This window comes from Sminthopsis crassicaudata, chromosome 5 (assembly GCF_048593235.1).
Source record: "Sminthopsis crassicaudata isolate SCR6 chromosome 5, ASM4859323v1, whole genome shotgun sequence".
NCBI classification, from domain to species: domain Eukaryota; kingdom Metazoa; phylum Chordata; class Mammalia; order Dasyuromorphia; family Dasyuridae; genus Sminthopsis; species Sminthopsis crassicaudata.
This window is the reverse complement of record NC_133621.1, coordinates 6,045,522-6,069,591: the sequence shown is the minus strand read 5'-3', so window position 1 is coordinate 6,069,591 and position 24,070 is coordinate 6,045,522. Positions and strand designations below refer to the sequence as shown.

Below are 24,070 nucleotides of genomic sequence, written 5' to 3'. Positions count from 1 at the left end.
AATCTATAGCACCTACTATGTGCTATCATTTAAATGCTCATAATAGCAACCTGGTGATTAGGTGCTGTTATTATTCCCATTTTATCGTTGAGGAAACTAAGGCAAACAGAGTTTGAATGACTGGCACAGGGTCACATAGCTAACAAACCCTTGAGGTGAGATTTGAATTTAAGTATTTCTGACTCTAGACCTGATACTGTATTTACTGTGCCAACACAGAGAACTATGCAATTATATAATGATACCTACCAATTATATAGTATTTTAAGGTTTAAACCATGCTTTTAAATGTTGGATCCTCACAGCAACCCTGGAAGGTAGGTAGTATTTTTATTCCCATTTTGCAGATGAGGAAGCTGAGAGTGAGTGAAGTTAAATGACTGGTTCAGGGTCACACAGCTACTAAGTGTCTAAGGCAGGATTTGAGCCCAGTACTTCCTATCTTAAGGTCCAGACACTCAGCTTCCTTTGGTTCACTAAGAAAGGATTCTTTCTACTGGTCCTGTGAACCCTCCTACTCTAGCCATGACACATCACCTTCCCTCCCCCTTCAGTCTGGCTGTTCCTGTGAGACATCATCAGAAGAAAAAAGCTAGGAAATGCTTGGGCCCCTCTAACATACGCCCCTTATTTCTGACCTTTTATTTAAGAGTCTCTTCTGAATGTGGCAAAGAGAAATTGGAGGCTGGGGTGGAAACTTTGGTTTTGTACCCAGGACAGGCTGGAGAATTGAGACAATTGTACAGATAATCTAAGCAATTCAAATTTATAACTAGAAGAACTTTGCCATGTCCCATGTGATTTTACGTGTGCAGACAAGCCTATGATTGCAAAGGCCTCAAGTGCAGGGACGTGGCGACATAATAGCCAGAATGGCCTTTTGTGGACTAGCCACAGGTCCAGACCTCTCAAACAAAGGATGTTCTCTTTCTTGAAAAGGAAATTCACAATTCTAAACATGTAAAATGGTATCTACTATTTTGGGGGAAATGTTTCACAAATTAGAAACTGTGGGAAATCATTGTGCTGAATTGGTCTTGGGAAGATGTCTCCATTTTAAAACTTCATTTAAAACTCTAAATGTGTGGCAGGAGCCTAAAATGACTGTGTATGCTCACTAATCCCATGTCATAAGTCATAGGGACCAGTCTGAGATGAGACAGTCAGCCCCATCTCATCATTTGAAACATGGGCCAATCAAAATTATCATTTGGTTATATGATAATTGCTTATTCCTCTCTATAAAAGCAAAACATCGATTAAATCCTCACCAGCTCATCCTCACAGGTTGGCTTGAGGTATTAGTCAATGCCCTTTCTTTTACTTCCTGAGTTTCCCTGATGGATCAAAGCCCAAACGCCTCACCTAGATCTCTTTGTAATAGAACTACCTGAAGTCCAATCTGGGTCTCTTTTAACAGAACTTCCCATATGATTGTTTAAATCCTTAAAAATGGATGAGATGATCAAAGGAGACGGGGTAGAAAGAGGAGAGGGAGCAGAAAGAGGAGAGAGGGAAGCCTAGAGCTGAACGCTCCAGGGGCCTTCCTTCCAAAGGAAGCTCAAGCAGTCAGGCCAGGGATATTAGAACATGAAGGGAATGGTGTCCAGAGAATGGACAAAACAATGTTGAGAAAGCCAAAGTTCTAGAGAGGGTGACCATTAAAAATAGTAGTCACAAATCTCCAGCAACCTCCCAGAGAACAGGGTCTGGAGAGTTGGCAAAGATCTGGGGCAGGAAGTGGTCTCCGCATATGCTTGGTTGGGGCAGATGTGGCCTTCTCATCAAATCCAACCCCCTCCCTTTAAGGATGAGGCGGTGGAAATCCAAAAGGTTTGCAGTTGCCGAAGACCCAATTTACATCCTGGTAAATTAGTGAACTAGGATTTGAACCCATCTCCACTGAACCCATGGCTGAATTTTGTTAACTCTGCCATGCTGCCTTTCAGTCAAAATGGCCCCAGCCTAGAACTCTCGGCTGATGCCAGGCAGCTTGCATTTCTTGTATGTTGGGCTTCCTGTCTTCCAGGGTCTTTTTTGACTCTAAGTCATTATTGAAAATCAGCACTAGAGTGTGTTTCCTGTTTCAGGAGTTGGGTGTTCTCTTCACTGAAATGTCTGGCTGCCTCAGAGCTTTGGTAGACAGATGGCACGAGTTAATAACTGCAGCGGAAAGCACTGAGCTCCCAAGGTTTAACCTTCCAGGGATGACATGAAATACATCCACATATACTTAGAGGAAAACCACACTGATAGGGTGTGGCTTGGAGAAGGGATTTTGATTGTGTTCTATTCTTGGGAGATAGTCAGGCTTTTGTGTATCTCTCTCCTCCCTCTCCTGCTTCAAACCACAGAAGCCATCCTGTCAGCAGCCTCCCGGCCATTCTGCCTCTAAACACTTCAGCATGGCTGTGAGACTGAGCCCCTGAAAGCAGCTCATCATCTCCCCACCTTTGCTTCCTCTGGCTCCAGGTTTTGTCACTAAGCAAGTTCCACTCAGAAACCTGAGCCAGTACATCCCCCAAACTAGTTGGGTTTGAACAAATTAGCAAACAGAATCTACAAGTGATTCAATTTTTTAAAAGCTGTTCTCCACCTCTGTACTCCTTCCCAGGTGATCAACACTTGGCCAAAGAGGTCTCTTCTCTCCTTATTAGTTATTCTAAAAGAAATTCAATTAAGCTGTGGATGGCAAGGTAGGAGCCTTCAGTGAAAGGATGATGAGCACTTTGCCACAAAATAAAATCTAATTTCTTGCACATACACATTTTAATGCACACATATGAACATACACTCTATGCGTGTGTGTGTGTGTGTGTATGTGTATAAAGTGTCTTTGTAGCTTTGGTGCTGCTCTCCTTCAGACCTGGGGCTCTATAATAAATCCCTGCCCTGTTTCATCCAGCACAGCATTAGCATCACACATGGAATATATTTACCCAGAGAGGCAGACGGGATTATGTCAGATCCAGAGGAGAAAAACAATCCAGCTCCAAGTCTGCACTTAGTGCATGATTCATCTTTTCATGACTAAGGATTAAGGATGGCCTTGTTCTTTCTCCCAGATCCCAATAAGATGACTGTTTTCTTTCACCTCAGTCCAGCATCCCATTTCCTCTTGTTGGTTAGCATCACTGTGACTGCTAACTAATGTTCTAGCCTTTGAGGGGATCTCTGAGAGAATGGACTGCTCCATGTTTATGACAGCATATGAGCATCTTCAAGCAACAGAGATTAGAATCCCAGAGAATGTAGGGAATCCTGCTCCCTTATAGGATTCCATCTGCTTTAAGATACTCAGACTATTTGGAAAAAACGTGTCCCTTGAATTCTTCAGCTGTATTATCAATCATAGTTGATGGTCTATTTTAAGAAGCCCTATAGAGACGTTTTGAAGAGCAGAATCACTATCATAAGGGACTTAAAATCAATAACAGTTATGGGAAAAGATATTTGTTATACTTAAACCAAGAAAGAAATGTGAAATGTTCGATAGAGTTTGTGATTCAATTTTAAAATATAATAAAAGGAATTAAACTGTAGAATTCTGGTGCTGCAGAGACTATGTCATGGCTAATCCCATTTCCTGTACATTGTTATAGTATCCCCATTTTGAAAGGCCTTTACATGAAAATCATGCAGATTCAATTTATCTAATTCCAAAAACATTGATCAAATATCCATTCTATATAAAAAAGAGTGCTCAAGACTAAGGATACAAAGAAATGGAAGCACATTCAGCAAAAATGAGGAGGGGTCAAGGATAAAAGATGTTAACAAACAGCAAAATAAAACAAGCAAGAATCATGGGCCATAACTCTTGAACTTTGGCCTTCCCAAGCTCAGGCTTTGCACCAACTTAAAAAGTCATCTTTGTGTAGTTTTTTTTTTTCCCTCTCCCACACTTGTATCCAAATTACCACTGGGAGATCTCAGAATAGTGCTCCCATTTAAATAGTGTATTAAATTACACACACACACACACACACACACACACACACACACACACACACACACGTAGAGGGCCCCCATATCCTGTAAGCGCTGAAAATAATAATTTCTTCTGGATTTAAGACATTCATTTTTTTATCCACCCACAAATTCAAAGAAAGGACCCATTTTTGTCAATGTTGAACAAACATTTTATATGACATTTGGTATGTAATTATTATGCTACAGGAAACATTAGAAATCACTCAATTTTTAAAATATCTTTGTACTTAACTGGAAATGTATTATCTATGCATAGAGGATAAAATCAAAAATGAATCTATAAAATAGTTTATTTTTGTTTAGTAAAATAAATATAATGTTGTACTTAAAATATAAAAAAAAAACTTTGTAAAAATATATTGCTGATGGGTGAAAAGTAGATCTAAGATAGAATTTTATTGCATATGAATAAAAAGAAGTTCCAAATTGTTACTCAAATAGAAAAGTTCATATCACAAAAAGAACTGAAAAGCAAAATGGAAGAGGACATTTAATGATTTTTAAACCATTTAATATAAAGATCATATGCTTTAAAAGAAAGAATTTTGATGATACAAAAAACTAAGAATGTAAATTACAGATTGGCTGCCAATCTCTATTGAAAGAAGAAAGTTCCTTCTCACTGGGAGTTCTTTATACCAAGGTAACCAAGGTGTAACTAAAAGATAAAAATGTAAAAAGCTCATATGTGCACACATTTAGTATCTTTTGACAATGGAAACTGATAAATGAGCAAGGAAAAAAAATCTGTACCTCAAATGTCTCCGATGAAATATAATATCCAAAGGATGTATGAAACTAACACAAATGGCATGAATGTAATTTTCCAAAGACTGGAAAATTCTGAAAAGTCATGTGAAAAGAATGCTCAAAATAATGCACAATAAAATTAATGAAAATGAAAACAACCCTGAGGCTTTATCTCACTGTCAAAATTGAAAGCCTGACAGAAGACTTGCATAATATTGGAGAGGATGCAGGCAGATCGGTAACATTAAGAGTCTATGGATGGAGTTGTGAATTGTTTTTAGTTATCTTTAAAATAATTTGAAATCATTTAAGAAAAGTCATTCAACTTACATATCCCTTGACTCAAAACTCACCCTGCTAGACATAATCTGAAACAGGTCAAGATAAAATGAAATGTATATACACACACACATATATATATATATGTATATATATGTATATACATATATAATCAAATATTCATGACAACATTTTGTGATAACAACAATTCTACAAATAAAATTTGAAAAATGAAAAACAGTATGATGATATTGGAACAGTGTCAGAAGAAACAGAGAATAATAATATTAATAATGATAGCAAGCATTTACATAGCACCTACTCTGTTTCATGGGATATGCTAAGTATTTTACAAATATTTCATCACTTGATTTTCACAGCAACCCTGAGAGTTAAGTGCATTTTATAAATCAGAAAACTAGGCATATTTAAATTTAAGTGATTTCACTAAGATCACATAGGTAGTAAATATCTGAGGTTGGATATGAACTCAGGTCTTCCTGACTCAGCCAATGTTCTGTCCATTATATGAAAAAGAAGGGATAACTTGTAAAATTTAGTACAAACCAGATTGAGGGTAATTATGAAGTCTCAATCCCATTGGGGAGTCAGAGAGGTGCCTATCCCAAGCATATGAAGACTTTCCCTGGTGGAATGGGTAGGTCAAGCAGGTGCTCTGGAGACCCAAATTGTCAGTTTGCTGAGACACACACACACACACACACACACACACCCAAAAAAACAAACAAAAAAACCAGGCTCTTTTACATGTAGAATTAAGTCCAAATGCAATAATGAATAGTATCCTATTGTAAATGATGATTTTTAGTGATGAGAATAAAACAATTCCTAATTCCATAATTGATGGATGGCAAATAAATCATGCACAGATAATATGACTAGAAGACTTATAAATGACAGCATTTTAATGCCAGGATTATAATGCCTCAATTTCTCTAAGATGGCCTTCATTTAAAGAAGTATTGTTGATGAAGTCTGAAGCAGCCTTTCCCAAGAGGTATGACATCAAGGCTGTTGTTCTGATCTGGTCAAGTATAAATTTTGCAACCTTCAGAAAGTGACACAATTTCTCTGATCTTCTGTATCTTCTTCTATAAAATGGTAAATCCATGGTTTATGAAAACTACTTCTAATGTATAAAGTTTGTAAAAAAAAAACAAAACTTTGTAGCCAAAAAAACCAAGATCTTGTTCCAGGGCTGGTATTATATATTTTCTTATCACAAAGGGATCATAGATGTCTAATGTTAATAAAAGTATGTAGAAAACAAAAAGACAGAGTCAGATAAAATCATATTGTATTTTTTTCTTCAGATTAAGACATTATGGTAAAAGTCATATAATAAAGTAAATATACTGGGAAATACATGTTTTTTAACTTTTATCATACTTATATAACAAAATGAGATTGGAAGCATTAACCTCTACTTAATCTTCTTGTCTAATGCAAAGCTTCCATTTAAGCAACGTCAAATTTAAATAAGGGAAATATACTGCATAAAGGCTAAAACATATCCATCATAATGTTTTAGATGAAGGGATTCTTTCATCCAAGTTAACATGCTATTTAATAGATCAAAGAATCAAAGAGTTTTTAAGCTGAAGATCTTCATTCCTCTAATACACAGGATGATAGTTGTACATGAAACTACAAATCTATGCACAACTTGCTATTCCTTTCAAATATACAACAAAATATTGTGTAAATTTCTTTTCTTTTTTTTATTCCCTCTCCACTTTTAGAGATAACTAATATTAGTCACATATAGGTATGCCTATATATATGTATATATATATATACATATATATATATACATATATACATTATATATATATTGCACACTCAATATTTAGTTATTCATTTATTTATTCACACACACACACACACACACACACACACACACATATATATATATATATATACACACATATATTCAGCTTGAAGAGGATATCTGTGATCAGTACAGAACTCTGCACCATACATTGACTTTGTCATTCTCACAACCTGTCTCATCTCCTTACAATCATAGTCTGTTAAAATGCCAATGTTTGCTATGAGAGACATGAAATGACAGAAAGTTTCTGCTTGACTAAGAAGTGAGTGGTGACACAGAATTCATTAAAAATCCTTCATCCTATTGTTCTATTTCTCATCCATTGATCTTCCTATTAAGTATGCTGATTCTGAGATGACTTCATATATGCATATGTACACAGCTATGTATCCATACACACATATCTCTCTCTCTCTCTCTCTCTCTCTCTCTCTCTCTCTCTCTCTCTCTCTCTCTCTCTCTCTCTGTATATATATATGTATATATATATGCATATATATATATATACATATACATATATATGTATATATACACACATTTGAATCCATCATACAAACTTTTGAAGTTTTGATCTTTATAAACTTTACTCAATAAATTTTATCTAATTATTGTTTTACAAAAAGTCAATGAAAATATCCTAGACTTAAAAAAACAAAAAGAAAAACAAACAAAAAAAAAAAAAAAAAAAAACTGTGAGTCACTGTCCATGGTGCTATGTGATTAGTAAAAATATTGGAATTTTTCCTTTTATCTGATTTCCCCCCTTTCCTTGCAATTGAGAACTGTAATATGGCCAGAGGATTAATAAAATTATTGTATTTATACTAAAATTATATATATATATATATATATATATATATATACATATATATATATATATATATATATATATATATATAGCATTTTGAGTGCTTAAATGCTTTGAGTATAGACACATATGTGTACATAATCTCGTGAAAGAGTTTTATAGATATAATCTCATTTGATACTGCTTCAATGGTGAGTCATCACTTTGGTGACAAATTGTTCTTGTCTTGCTACAGACCAAGCATGTCCACTTTTTCTGAAGACTTTGTCCTTGGGCAAGATAATCTATTTATGACTGAAATAGCTAGGAAAATTAGACATTTTGTTAGTGTTATTTAGGGTCTCTTTTCTGTTTTTTTCCATAAGTCCTATTCCACAATTTCAAGTACATTCCAATGACTGTGTAATCACAATGATGAGGCTGTTTCCTCCAAAAGGCAATCATAATCTATATATCTTTGTTATCCTGTGAATCTTTTGGTAAGTACTTCTATTAATCTGTGTTTTTCAGCTAATGATTATTTCATCTTAAATCTCTTAACTTTAGCCTTTTTATTTTTCCTAAATGATAATAAATTAAGAAACTTGAGGTGCTTGATTTTTTATAGTCTTTGAGGTCCCTTTCAATTTTATATCCTTGCTCAAATACTGTTAAGTCAATCAAAAACATAGAAAGCATCCCACATTCCTATTTGTTCAGATTAGCTGGTGCCAGTGTTTATCTCAGTACAGCCCTCTAGAGTACTTTTTAATGGGGAATATATGCAATCTATAGAATTATAATGTAGGGAATTATTGCATTTTCTTTGAGTTCACTTTTGACCTTTCCAAAGGAACATAGAAGTGGAACTTTAAAGTTATATTGTACAGATCTGAACAAAGGGTTCTGTTACTATGGCAAAAATGTGCAATTCACAATCAAGTTCCCTAAGCACAAATCCTGTGCTCTGTCCTTATCTCCCAAGTAGAATTCATTTTTATGTAGGCAAAATCTTGCTCTCTTTCTAACTTCATCATTGTTGGTAATGTTGCCACTAATCCCTCCTGTCACTCAGATGTCTAGCATTATTTTATTCTCAAGTCTTCATCCTTCCTTATCTACCACCTCTGATCAATTTTATTATCTAGTCCCTTCTACATCAACAGTATCTGTCTCCTCCTCACTTACAATGGCTGAGTATATTGTCAGAAGGATCTGTCCTTAAGATATCGTAAAGGTGGGTGAAATCATTCGAGGATTATTTTTATCCAAAAGGAAAAGAAAATAAAGATAATATGAAAAAATTAAAGTAAAATTATAGTATTCAGTTTTTTTTATTATGTGTATTTAAAATACTGTGACAGATGGGAGAAAAATATTTATTACAAATTTATTACAAAACATGTTTTCTTATAACTCCTTATTTACAAATTTATTAAATTCACAAATAAATTTTCTTTAAAAATGTTGGGTTTTGTTTTGTTTTTTACACTGAAACACACATTCATGACATATTCTGGCATGTTGTAGGGTCACAGATATGGTACATTTTGTCTCAAGGAGTACCTCATCCATAACTGTAGCAATTTCCACTTTATCTTTTGGATATGCAGCAAATTCCTCAATCAATTTTATATTGATGACAAATGGCTAACGCTTGGATTTCATAGCTGTTTATATATCATTTTGCTGCTGCTGAGGGCCTGATTTAGAACAATGTAGAAAAATGCATGGATCAGTGATTACTTGCTGCTTTCATCGAATAGTGCTTTGTCATTTGGTCATGAGCATCTCTTACCTTCTTGCTGTAAAATAGAATAGGTTCGTGTCTGCTGCAATCTGACAATCTGGATAGAGGGGTCTTCTAATTGTTATCAAACTTAATCTCTTGCATTGGCAGGGAGTCATAGTTGCTGTTGAGTTGAAATCTTGAATTTTCTTCAATAACTTTTAGATCTTGCTTATTTTGTTCTCTGTGGGTCAGCTGAATAGTTCCAACTATTCTGTTCCTTTGCTTTACAATTTTTCTTTTTTAATTAATTTATTTAGAATTGCTTTACAATTCTAAAGAAATGGTCCAGAGATGTAAAATTAGGGCAGCTTACATTGCACTGTTATTGAATATAATTATTTCAGGAACCTCAACACTATGTCTATAAGGGCAATGGTACCCCTACTTCAATTACTGTCTATTCACTACTAAGAGAAGTCATTCAAGAAGTTGTTGGTTTTTTTTTGTTTGTTTGTTTTGTTTTGTTTTTGTTTTTTAATCATCTATCAGCAACCAAAATTTCTGGCCACATTTACCTGAGTTGTCATATATTGAATGTATTTACATTGTGTCTTGCATTATAACAATTGCCTATCAAATATTCTATATTCATAAGGGATAACTATATTGAAATGATTTTCAACAAATAACTATCTTATTATGATAAAGCTGCAAATTCTGAAAATTGAATAAGCCAAAAACAAAAAAAAATATTAAAATAGTGGAACTACATGCAAAGATACAATTTTACCTTATGAATACACTTTACAAGGTTATAAATATTTGAAAATTATACTTATCACCAGAAGACAAAAGACTAATGTTAACACATATCCAATAGAAGTAAATACAAGATCATTTAATGTTAAGAAATTTATAAATTTTTAAGTACATGCATCTTTGCATCTAATAATTTTTGGTAGAACCACATGTATTATTTCTTGTCATTTAAAACAAAACAACATTAAAATGTTAATGTTGACACAAAAATATGTAAAAGTCAAAAAGCATGATGATCAGATATCTAAACCTTTCTTTTGATTTTCAAGTTTCTCTAAAGAGAATCAAATGATAGACCTCATTATTCCAAGTTCTCATCTTCTCTACCCTAGATGAGTACAATAGATTACTAAGTGGTCATCTTTAATTGAGTTTCTACTGTTTTACTATTATTCTTCAAAAGGCTGATAAAAGACTTATTAAAGGAAATGCCTAATGATGTCACTCCCCTCTGCAAGAAGTTCAAGTGACTCCAAATTTCCTGCAGGAGAAAATATACTTTATTCTTTTTGTTGTTGTTGTTGTTGTTGTTGTTGTTGTTGTTGTTGTTGTTTTACAATGAGAGCTTCACATAATCCAACTCCACTTTCTCTTGTCAGGCCTCTTTCACAACACTCTCTCTTGTTTATTTCTCTTTATTCCAATCAAATTAGCAACTTATTCTCTGAATGTTTCCTTCTGTTTATTAACTTCATGCCTTTTTAGAGGTTTTTAGAGGTCTCCATAAAAGAGAGGTTGCCTTCCTTTCCTCCACCTCACATAATCCTAATGCCTTCCAAGAATCACTTGGCTGAAAAATCACCTCAGTGGGAATCTTCTCCTGGTCTCCCCAGTTGTGAGCTCTTGATCCTCTCCTGGTATAACTAAAAACTTATTTCTTTTTTTTTTTTTCCTTATCTTTCTGCATAGAATCATCACCTCCACCCAGACTAGAGTCCAAGATCCTAGAGGGAAAGAATGCATTGTACTTTGGTACAACATACAATCTTTTTGTACAATTCATAGCCTAAGACATGGCAGGAACTTGCCAAACTGAAATAGAATTATGTTTCTGATCCATTGGCCTCTTTTCCAGACACATCTTATACCCTGCTCTTTCCAGTCTCTAAACTCTGTCCTAATCATCATACTTTTGCCTAAATGGGCAGTGTACTGCCCTCCTTAAGTTGATCTCTGTCTGTGAAGTCTCTTCTGTACTTCAGTAATGAGATTGCAAGGTGGGTGGTCCCAGTAGAGAGAGCTGGAAACTTAGTATCAGGAAGAGCAAAGTGTGAATCCTGCCTCAGGCACATACTAATTGTATAAGTCTGAGCAAAGTTCTTTCATCAGTACTGTAGGGATAATAATAGTGTATACTTAACAGTTGTTAAGTATAAAACAGCACCTGTGAAGGGCCTAGTGTGCCTTAAAATGAGATACAAATGTTAGTCTATATAGAGATTTTTCAATTTTTCTGCAATATAGTATTTGTGTGTCTCTCCAATGCTATGAGATAGACCTTTTTTGCTTACATTCATAAATACATTTTATTGACTTTTTTGATTTTATATCACCTAAATGCCTCCTTATCTTCCTTCCTTTCTTTCTCTCAGAGAGCTATTTCTAACAACAAAGAGGTTGTTTTAAAGAAAAAAGGGGGGGAGAGATTCATGATCACTAAAAACACTAATGGGACATACTCATGGATTTCTCCATCACCATCACCTTTCCATAGTGATTCTGGGAAGAGGGTAGTTTTCATATCTTTGTGTGTGTGTGTGTGTGTGTGTGTGTGTGTGTGTGTGTGCGTGCGCGCGTGCTCTGACTTCTCTCTCTCTCTCTCATCATTAATATATATATATATATATATATATATATATATATATATGTATGTTTGCATGTATGTGAATATATATGATTTTCTGTTCTAATATATTAGTCTTCTGCAGAAGTTTTTGATTTTATATAGTCAAAAATAATTAATTTAAGCCTTGTAATTGCCTTTAGCTCTTATTTGGATTAGAGCTCATTATTATTATCCCAATTTTCTAATTTGGAAACTGAGGCTCAGGGATATTGTCATTTGCCTTCATCACAGAGGTATGATCTGAACTCAGGTTGTCACAGTTTAGGTATCATTTCCTGAAAGCTGCTTTTACTCTCTCTCTCTCTTCCAGATGAAGGGAACTTCCTGGCTTAAATTTTTTTTCTCCTTCCTTTTTCAAACCCTCTTCTTTGTTCTGTTCTCTTGCTCTTTCATATCACAATTGTTTGGCTCTTTATCCATTTTCCTACCTTAGAGATTTTAGTGAGCAAGATCTTATATTTCTTTTTACCAAATTGTAGATATTTGCTTAATAGCTTTTTTGAAATGGTTTGAAATTGAAAGCATAATCAAAGAGGAAGTAGGGGTAGATTGAGGAGTGATATCACCTGAAGATGAATTAAGAACTGCTGTGATAGAAAAGAAAGGCTGGGTCATAGAAGGGAAAAAATTGAGAGTGAGAGGCAGATGAATGTTTCAGATAGAAAATATTTTTTCTAATTCTTTTACCATTTTCTTTGAGATCTTTCATAACAGAATGGTTCTGTCTTTCTCACCCTTACAATCCACTTACTGAGTGGGTGAAACAAACTATATGACAAAAGATTGGACGTTTGACTTTGTCCCAGTGTCCTTGACACCAGCTTATCTTGATTCTGCTTCTTGGTTTTTGCCTCAAGTTCCCTTATTTTGTTCTTACCCTTCCAACCTTCCCATTTGGGTTTGAATGGTTATATAATGAGTCACTTGCCATGAAATCTCCTTTCAATTAATTCTGTTCCAAGAAGAGAGAAGTTAAATACAGCAACAAAGAAGCTCTGGAAGTCTGGAACCCACAAGAAATTACTAAGCTTCCCCATAGGAGCTATTTGTTGCCTCTAGGGGACCATTCACAATCATTTTACACACATTTGCCTTCCTTCAGGGAAAAAAGGTACCAGAAATTATTACATGGGATGTTGCTTCATACTGATGACCAAATTACTTCTTTTTTTTCAGCTAGGAAAATAAATGGCCTGACTTGGTAAGAAAACTGTGCCTTCTGATACCTCACAGAGGTAAACATTTTTAAATCCTTTGTCAAGAGGGTGTCAGAAAAGTCCTCCCTGGAGCTAACTAGTTTTATTCCTGTTTAGACCAATTCCTTTCAACCAATGAGAGGGTTTTGGATTTGTACCTGGGGAAAGTGGATTTGAATCCCTGTTCTGCCATTTCCTCCCTGGATGTCATGGGGAAAACACTTCACTTCCCATAAATCTCATAGGCCTCATTTCAAAGTTGGGCCTGGACTAAATAGACTCAAAGGTTCCCTCCAGGTCAAAGTTGGCAATCCAATATACTGCTGACATTCTTTTCTTTGTGTGGGAGATGACATATTTCAATCAGCCCTCGCATCTTTGTTCCCAGTTGAGGGAAAACGCTGTGGCAAGTGTCATCCCAGAAGTTAGTCTATTTTTGAGGGGAGGTGATTAATTGTCCTGTTTTTCCTCCTAAAAGGAGATCCTGAGTAAACTGCAGAGCTTATACCCTTTTGACTTAGAAGACCAAATTGTTGATATTATTTTAAAAATAAATAAATAAATGTTACAGATCCTTTAAAAGCATTCTATTAAATAGGAAGAAAATTTTCCATTTCATTCTGTAGAGCAGTGTTGTTGAGGTCAAACACAAGCAAGGGCCACTAATCCTACATACAGATGCTGATGAGCTACTGATTGAGTTTTCAAATGTGATATCTATTTTTTTTTATTTTTCCAAATATTTTCCAATTTTAATTTGGTTGGGGCCATACTTAGGAGTGTTATGGGCTACACATGGCCATGGGCCATTTGTTTGACATCCCTACTTTGGGATAAAACACTCCTTTGAATAAAGGCTGTCATTCAATAAGGTAGATCCCAATATACATATATTTACCATGTATATTGCACTTTTCAATCTTGCCTCAAAAAATCCCTGAGCTTTCTGGATGGATTTAACATCATTTTTAAAGCTTAATCATGTATAAATAATCAGTTGAATAAATAGGGCAGTTTTCTGGACTATACTGCCCCATTACATGGATAGTATAGAGTTCATGTATAAAAATGTCAGAGGCAAAATAATAACAATAGCAATACACTGGAGAATGATAGTGAGTTGGTTCAAGAACTTGAAAGGAGGGAAATAGATTAGATTACCTGAACAATTAGAAAAAATATTCCAATGAGGCAATATTATATAGAGGATCGGGAGCTAATCTCACATCCAGGAATAACTGGGTTGAAGTATTTTCACTCATTGGCACTTTGACACTGGGCACATCAGTGAACTATCACATGCTCCAAGCAACAATCTGAGATTGCGAGTTACAGAAAACATCAACTATTGTACACTCGGATTATTCTAAGGCTACAGACAAGCTATAGGAGGGAGTTTTCACTCCATCCCAAGCATTTCCTTAAATTATTAAAATTTCCTTTTTCCCTTTTCTCCTTCCAATTTTCTGAAGCTTCTTCCTAAAAGATATCCATTTAAAACTCTGTGATATACATATATAGTATCTAGGATATACTAAAACATATTTAATATGTATAAGACTGCCTGCCATCTAGGCGATGGGGTGGAGGGAGGAAAGGGAAAAATCGGAAGAGAAGTGAGTAAAAATTACCCATGCATATGACCTGTCAATAAAAACATTAAAATTATTTAAAAAAACCTCTGTGATATATATTTGCAGTGCTAATGTCCCCTAATATCTGAAACTGAAACATACTCAAAGAACAATGGAAAAGTAAGCATGACCAAAATATTGCCAAAGATGAATTGAAAAGGAAAAGGAGACAAGTATTCTTGAAATGAAAATTGAAATAAATCTGTGCTTAATAGTTGGGAAAGTCCCTTCATCAAGACAGATAGAAACTATTTACATTTGCTCAGTCTGTATTACTCTTTTCCATATACTTCATCTGCCCATGAGGATCTGCCTGACATGATGGAGACCTCCCATTCTCCTGACATTGTGAATAAACTCTAACTATCCAATTTTCCTTGATCTTGCCACTGGTCACCACTGCTCCCTTTCTCTACTTTCTCATGCTTTTCTATTCCTCTTGTATGGAGGTACTCATTGGTTATGTGTTACAGTCTACTTATACCCACAATGCTCCTCTTCAACCCCCTGTGTGTAATATCCATCTTTAATTATTTAGAGGGAAAGAAGTTCCATATCTCTGCCAAGTTGCAACACCCATAAAATTTTAGTATTGAAAACATGAGTTTTTACTTTCATGATAAGCTTGGGGATAGTAAAAAAAAAATCTATTGTAATTTCACAAAAGTAATTTGATCTTTTTTTTCCTTTCTCTTTTCCAAATCTGGGCCCAGTTCCTGGTTCATTTTCATTATCTATAAAGGATGACATCAAAAATATATGAGTTAAAACAAAAGGCATTGGTCAACCTGTAAGAGTGAGTCATAACCATTGGGCAATTTATGTGTATTCTCCTTTTATATTTCCATAGAGTCAAGATAAAATGAGACAGGCTTTTAGCCAATTTGATGGAACCACTGTGGTACACATATAAGGATGTTGTCAAGCATCACACAGGACAAAAAGGTAAGAAGAAATTATAATTATCATTTTTGAGGGAATATCAACATGAAAGAGATTGCAGAGGATTTGCAGGCCTTTGCTATTCTGACCTACTTCAAGAGTTATCCCATATTCTTCTATCCTTCTCCTCTCTACAACAACATTATGCTGCAGCTGTCAATTTATCTAAACAAGGATTTGCAAAGACAAGTTTGACAGGTGCCATTTTTCATTTGGGATCATAATGAGATTTAAGATCAGATATTGGATTGTATTCTTCTTTTTATCGCCAACACCTAGAAAAATCCCTAGCACATAAGTGATGGGGGTGATTGTCAGATACCTATTTTTTAAAATGACAAATGAATGAATGAATGACCCTAGAATCCCTGAACTTCCTTCAGAATGTGATATTATATAATCTCAAGATTATGTGATGTTATCATAATTACATATCATATAATTATATATTATAATATTATAGATTCTTGTGAGGTAGCATTACATATATACACAGTGAAATTTTTGTCACATGTATATATATATACACAAATATAAATAAATATAACTCTTTAATATTCATCTTATAAAAATGGCATTTGATCCATGAAGAAAATTTCCCAGAAGTTTAGAATGAGATTTTTCATAATTCACTAGAAGAAAAGGGAACTATACAAAAATAGCAATGTCTATTGACCCAGTGGGTAGATCATTGTACTTAGAAATCAGGAAGTCCTGCATGCAGATACAACCTTTGAAACTCAACCACTATGAGGCCCTGGACAAAACACAATCTTTTTTGTGACCTAAGTTCCTCATCTATAAAATAGAGATCTTATTAACAGCTGCCTCCCAAGATTGTATGAAATAATATTTAAAGCATTTAATAAACATTTAAGTGTGACTTAAATGCCAACTCTTTTATCATAGGTACTTTCTGTGAAGGATCTGACTTGTAGCTTTTAATCCATATGAAATTCCCCTACCTACTCCATTATTTCCTATGAATTTTGTTTAAGTTCATCATAGAAAACATATTTAGGGGCCTTGCCAAAATTTGGGGAATGCATTGAGTCATAGCAGTATTTAGCTTTTTTAGTCTATTCTACCAATTCCATCAAATCTAGTGGAAATGTCCTGGAATCTAGTAACTATTAAAAATGAATCTTTTACCTCCTAAACCAGTTCCTTCTGTTTCTTTTGGCACAATTTATATAATATAGGGAACGACTTCTAATAAAGCAGTAAATTCTTGTTTACTTAGACTTTGGAAAAATCAATAAATTATTATAATCCTTGGAGTATTGTGTGCTCTGCACCTCAAAGTGAGACCTTATTTTCCTAAAAAAGTTTGACATTCTTACTAGTAAGCAAAAGGTCTCCTTTTTCACTAATAAGGTGTGATTTTACCACCTTTAAATGCTCATTATTTCCACAAATCAACGAGACTATAAACAGATGTCCCTGCTCTCACTTATGGGATGACACCTGGCCCCATCTCTTCCAGTGCATATATATAATATACACATATATATACACTATATATATATACATATATATACACTATATATATATATATATACACACACTAAACACACACACACACACACACACACACACACACACACACACACATGATACATTCTCCCAAGTGTACTAAAACTATTCCATTTATTGCTCTGTTCTAACCAATAGTAAAGCATTTTTTCTGCTTTCACCCATGGCACATTGTTATATAAATGTTGGATTTTCTGTTGGAATTGCAAGTAAAGAGTAATTAACCCAACCCGAATTGAACCTCTTTGATCCAGCCTAGAAAACTGTCATTTTGTGGATAAGAATCTTCTCAGTCTTGTCCTATGTGGTTGGCTCTGTCTTTTGCTTATTGTGAGGGATGTACCCACGCTGACACAGGCAAGTGAGTGTTTCTACGTAACTCACCCTCCAGCTCCTGCCTACTCACTTTTCTGTTCAGGTTCCTGTCGTTCTTGTCAAAGGAAACTCTGCAGGGGAGTCCCAAAGCGGGGGAAGGAAACATTAGAATGTGAAGTTAGAATAGAGCTACTGGAACTTTATTAGAAAATGGAAATGAGTTAGTATTTATTTTTTTCCTTGTAATGCATTCAAAGTAAAAGTTGCTTCATTTCTCCCTTTTTTAACAGTGTTCCTCCATTTTTACCTTTCAATCAATCTGTAATCATTTCTGGAAAAGGCACTATGTGCCAGGTACTCTATCTTAAGGAGCCAGCATGAAAAAAGAAAAGAGAAAGGATTTCAATGACCAACATTTCTTCTCTTAAGGAGCTTTCATCCCATTGAAGGAGATATCACATTTACATTTAAGTCTGTGCAGAATAAACATAAAGAGAATGAATATAAAATAAATACTGAGGAATCAAACCCAAAGTAATGGAGAGAAGAGGACTTTGATTTGGAGGATTCAGAAAGGTTATCCATAGAAGGGGCTGTTTGAGCTGTATGGTAATCACTTCCCATCTTTTGCTTCTTCTTATTTTGATTCATTTTTTTGTCTTCCTTTTGCACAGATGTTCTGAATCTGTAGGTAAATATACACATAATGTGTCTGACTTTAATGGCTAGCACAGTTTTGTATTGAAACAAAATATAGATGAAAATTTTCTTTTCCAGTGGAATCACTGTTCTGGACCAGAACCAAATCAAAAGAATCAGAAACTTAAAGCCCTTTAACTAAGCAATCCAGTCTTTTCTCTGCTCATTTATTATACAGAAATAAGGTTACCTCCTTTTGTGGTCATAATCCATTAAAATATCCAAAACTTTCCAGCTTATTATAGTAGTAAAGCTGAGCTTTTGGAAACCCCTAATTGTTACCATTTTCATTATCCATCTTAATTGATGTGGTCCAATGTTCTTACCAGCCAACAGCTTTTGGATCACTACTGTCACCTGGTATGTTTGGTAATTGTCTCAGATTTATGACATCATCACATCTGATAAGCAGTCATTATTATAATAAAGGTATAAAGGGAAAATATGGATTTAACTAATATAATGATTTTTATTATTGTCATGCACATTATATATATATATATATATATATATATATATATATATATATATATATATATATATATATACACATATATATATCCAAATCCACAAAATTCATTAAAATGTCTGAAATCAATGAAAAATTCTCAAGAGAAAGTATCCTGTAATCCCTATGAACCATACTAGATCAAGAGATCAAGTTCCAACATCTTGCTCTGATATTCATCATTCTTTATGAGCTATCACTACCTTTCCTTTTTAGTTTTTCTTTCCTTATATGCTTTCAAAGATTCGAGCCTCTCACTGTTCTTTGTCTAAGTTATATATTCTTTTGAGTCTAGTTTTTCTACCTTCTGTCTCTCAGTTGATGGAAAATCAACCAGATCCCTTGCCACTTCATCAGATACAAATAGGATCAACTTCTTTTATCTTCTGCCAGAATTCTGGAGTTGGCATGAAATATACTAGAGACCTTGTAGCTTGGTGTTTTTGTTTTTTAACTTTAGTGGATAATGTCTTCTTTCAGGCTCAATCTTGGTATTATTCCATCTTCAACGTCTATTATCTATCTTTCTTCAGTTTTATCATTTATCCTTTCCCCACCTCATGTTAGACTTGCTTCTTCTTGATTTGCAAATATTGTGACAATCACACCCCTTATATTTGGTGATCATAAGTATTTTTCTCGGAAACCTCTCAATTTATATTCTTAATGTGCTTTTTATGTTACTCATTGAAGAGTTTCCAATCCAGTTCCTTCCTTTGATTCAAAATAGTTGGTCCAGGCTTATACCAAGTTAAGTGGGAATATCTCAAGAGATTCTTCCTAAACAGGGCCAGCAGCATTATCTTATTCTCAGCTTCTTTGACTGTAGGGATGTGTGGGTATGTATGGGGAGTATATTGTGGTTGTGAGAAACAAGAATAGAGTCTGAGAAAGAAAACTGGATCGATGATGAATCAATAATTGTCCTTTTATTCATAATTAATGTCTCTGAGATGAAAGTCCCTGAAAGCTACCCAGGTTCAAGGCATACTTTGGAATGATATCCACTGCTAACCATTGATCATGATCCCCCAATAAAGTTGCCTTTACCAGAACAACCAAAGTCTCTATGAATTCAAAGCAAAATAACTCACAAGAAATCAACAATATAACAAAATGAATGAGAAGAATATTCCCATATACCCTCAAGGGGTTAGGGAGTACACTCCTTTCATTCCCCCCCAACTGTTTGTCTCTTCATCCTTGTTGATGATGTTCAATAAATGTGGAATGAGTGGAATGGGATCCTAAAGAAGAAAGATTATCCTTTAAATAGTTAGATCACCAATTCTGAAGGACATAGCTCCCTTCAACAATAAGATGATTCAAACCAGTTCCAAATGTTCACGATGAAGAGAGCCATCTACACCCAGAGAGAGGATGGTGGGAACTGAGTGTGGTTTAAAACATAGTATTTTCATTCTTTTTTTTATTTTGTTTGCTTGCTTTTTATTTTGATTCTCTTTTTTTTTCTTTTGTGGCATAACAACTGGATTTTTAAAAATAGATAACTCTATATACTTATAACTTTCAAGCCTGATTATCTATATGGAACCCAATCAAATATGCAATCATGTTTAATGATAAAAAAGGAGCTATGGTTTCATGGAAACTTCTAAGGCACAATTTTAAAATTGTTATTTTTTTGGTCAAAATATATTTGCATATATCATCCACCTGTCAGATTATAAATTTCATCTTAGAATGGTGGCCCAAAAAACTCTGAAACACTTGAGACCAATTTCCTGGCGCCATCTTTCATCGCCTAGTCTGAATCTGGAGTCAATCCACAGATATTAAGGAGTTGGAGGAAGATTTTCAATGTGTTATTAATAAAAATGCCAGCCTTCTCATAGCTAAGCCAGACAGTATTTACAAAAGCCATTGGGTTCTCTTCCTTTGCTGTTTAAGTTGTGCGTTTTTTTAATCCTGAAGAGCAGTATGTGGCTTCTTTTTTGTGATCTAGTCTTCAGCCTGAGTAATTTAGAAATATTCATAAAGAATCATCATTAATCAATTAAATATGTTCATAAGCAAAGTTGATGAATTATTCATGTGGAATCCCATGTATGAGTTCTGTTGATAAATAATCATGAAGAGATCTGGAATTTGTTAATGATTAATGAATATTTATTCAAGGATTGGTCCTCCTCTATGCTTCACCATTCCATTAAAAACAAAACAAAGCAACAATGACAAAATAACTTTGCTCATTACTGCCTCATCTTGTACTCAGGAGGTCATGATGCTTTTGAGACCAGCAAATGTCTTAGTGTGGTTTCTAAGGAGAAGAAAATCTGCAAGCTAAATGAAGCAAAAAAAAAAGTCCAAGTTGTTGATGTAATCTGCTCCCATTTTGACTGATGTAGGCAATAATGCCTTCTGATTTTGGACTTCCTACCTATGACAGGAAGATTGCAAGTGAGGCTTGTTCTAGCACAGTGGACATAATAATGCGCCAAGTGTCAACCAAGTCTTGGAAAGCTGATGTTTTTGTAAAAAAGTTCTCACCATGTGCTAAAGGCAGTGTTAGCTCTGATCATTTTAAGAAGTCCTCTGGCTGTGATCAAACATTTCCTCACTAGGGTGGGATGAGGATTTCGATGAGCTCACACCCTGGAGCCTTAGTCTGTCACCACTTGTCATTTTCCAGGAGAAAGGCAATTAGGGAGTTTCATTTTAGGAGCTCTTGGTGAGTTTAGAAGGGTTTGCAATCATTAATGGGTTAATCCCCATTTGAGATAGATTGGTTCTCAGCTGACTTTTTCCGATGAGGTCAAACAGTCTTTTCCAAATCTGCTATATAGCTAGTAGAATAAGAGAAATAGAAAGGATCAGTCCTGGAGGAAAATGGTCAAAATAGGTGGACTCTTGGCTGATCCCCATGCAGCTCATCTTTCTGGGGTCCTCTCCTTTCTTTCCATCTCTTATCACCAAACACAAAATTAGAAAATCCTTCAGTAGTAATTAAGTACAAACCTGTACCTGAATTTAATCCATACTATACGATCCTTGACAAGTAAACTCTAAGATCATGCCAAGCTGGAAAGGCTTTCAGTACCTTGGTTCATGTGACTATGGTCCAATGCCAGTTAACTTGGGAAATGTGAATCCTTAAGATAGACATAATGTGTTGAAGACTGGAGTCGCACTTCTTCAGAAAATCTGCTTATAAAAGAAGGATGGATCCCGGGGCCCATGCAGGCTTGAAATTGTATCCTTGCAATAAGAATTTTATTAGAGCTAAAGGTAAAGAGAAGGCTTTATATTCCCATTGAACTCCACACACCATAAACAGATCTTCCTGAAACAAATTACCCCAGCTGGGATCACCACTACACACACACACACACACATACACACTCTCTCTCTCTCTCTCTCTCTCTCTCTCTCTCTCTCTCTCTCTCTCTCTCTCTCTCTCTCTCTCTCTCTCTCTCTCTTCTCTTTCTCTCTCTCTCTCTCTCTCTTTCTCTCTCTCTCTCTCTCTTCTTCTCTCTCTCTCTCTCTTTCTCTCTCTCTCTCTCTCTTTCTCTCCCTCTCTGTCTCTCTCTCTGTCTGTCTCTCTGCCTCTTTGTCTCTCTCTCTCTTTCTCTCTCTCTCTCTCTCTCTTTCTCTCCCTCTCTGTCTCTCTCTCTGTCTGTCTCTCTGTCTCTTTGTCTCTCTCTCTTTCTCTCTCTCTCTCAAATATAGTCTTGCCCTATTATAATATAAAATCTTTAATATGTTACTTTTTGTCTTTGTCTCACACTTAATGTTTATCTATAGTATAATAAGCATTTTCTAATTTTTTTATTTATTCACTTATCCATTTATTCATTCATAAGTGCATGCATATTTATCTGCTCAATCTTTGAGGTGAATAGACTTTATTTTCTCTTATTTGCATGATGTTCCTTCCTCCCCCCCAATATTAAAATATATTTTAATCCAATTCTGTTTGTGGGAGGAGGGTCACATATTCTATATAGAAAGGCTCCACACAAGGAGGTGGAATTCCTTCCCTTCTATGCCCTGAACCAAGTTCTTCAAAGCACAACATTTTCCCAAGTGTCTGTTTGCCTGACTCAGAATTAAGTTGACCCAATAAATGTGCTGAAAATGGACAATGCAGTTGCTAAAAGTTGAAGGTTACATAGTGAACAATTACAGCTGGTGAGGTCAGATTCTATTCACAAGGATCTTACCCTCTCTCCCTAGCCCTTCCTCATCCTTCTCCCCCTTTTCTCCTCCTCCTTTCCGCTCACTCCTTCCACTCTGTTTCTTTATCCCCACATCTCTTTCCTTATTCCTCCCCTTCTGTCTCTTTCTCTCACCAGTAAATTACTCTAACTAGCAATCACAAGCTATTTTCCCTCCTATAATAAGGCTTCCCTGTCTCAGAGTACAGATAATGTGTCTTGCATATGCTGCCCTCAGTGCATCAGAAGGGTATTACGCTTTGGGGCCAGCTGAGCAGCAAGATAAGCTTATTCGCTGTAATGAGAATCTTTCCTGACATTACCAAGATTAGGAAATATGATAGGAAGACCAAAAGAAAATTGAAAGTCAGTCAAAAGTTTTCTAAAAACTTGAGGAAATTCTGTCTTTACTAATTTGTTTGACAGAATGATTTCAACTTCCCCAGAAATAGACTTCCTTTGCTTAATCTGCTCCTGGAAGGAGGTATGTTCATATATTTTTATGTCTCATAATTGCTATGAGCTACATCTTTTCCCCAAAAAATTCCCATATAAAAACAAAATTTCTCCTTCAGTCACATGGAGATACAGAAGGGAGACACCTCCATGGCATGAATGCAATAAATGTTCATTTCAGAAGGAAATCACAATTCCAGCCTGACAGATCATAGATGAGGTAACTTTAGAACAAGATCATTCATTTAATAATCATTTGTAAAATGTCTGCTTTGTGCCTAGTGTTTTGAGAACATCAGAAGGTGCAAAGTCAGTCACTACAGCATTTGTATTTATGTGGTAAGTGAGGGTGGTGAAGGGAGAAACATGAATGAGCAATACTAAGCTACCATTTATGTGGCATCAGACTCTTTATAAATAGGATTGCATTGGGACTGCAGGGAAAACCTGGAAGTGGGTGCAGTTATTTTTGTCCATTTTACATATAAGTAGACTAAGGCTGAAACATTGTATGTCATAATTATTGTCACCTAGCAAACAAGGTT

The 24,070-nt window shown here is 35.1% G+C and overlaps 1 long non-coding RNA gene across 1 annotated transcript in view; it reads left to right on the top strand.

Moving 5' to 3' along the window:
* Positions 1–18,272, top strand: part of LOC141542536 (uncharacterized) — a 73,730-nt gene extending 55,458 nt beyond the window's left edge. The window contains exons 2-3 of the long non-coding RNA XR_012482190.1: positions 15,742–15,836; positions 17,975–18,272. This is a non-coding gene — a long non-coding RNA (uncharacterized LOC141542536). The remainder of the gene's footprint in view (positions 1–15,741; positions 15,837–17,974) is intronic.
* The last annotated feature ends 5,798 nt before the right edge of the window (positions 18,273–24,070 follow it).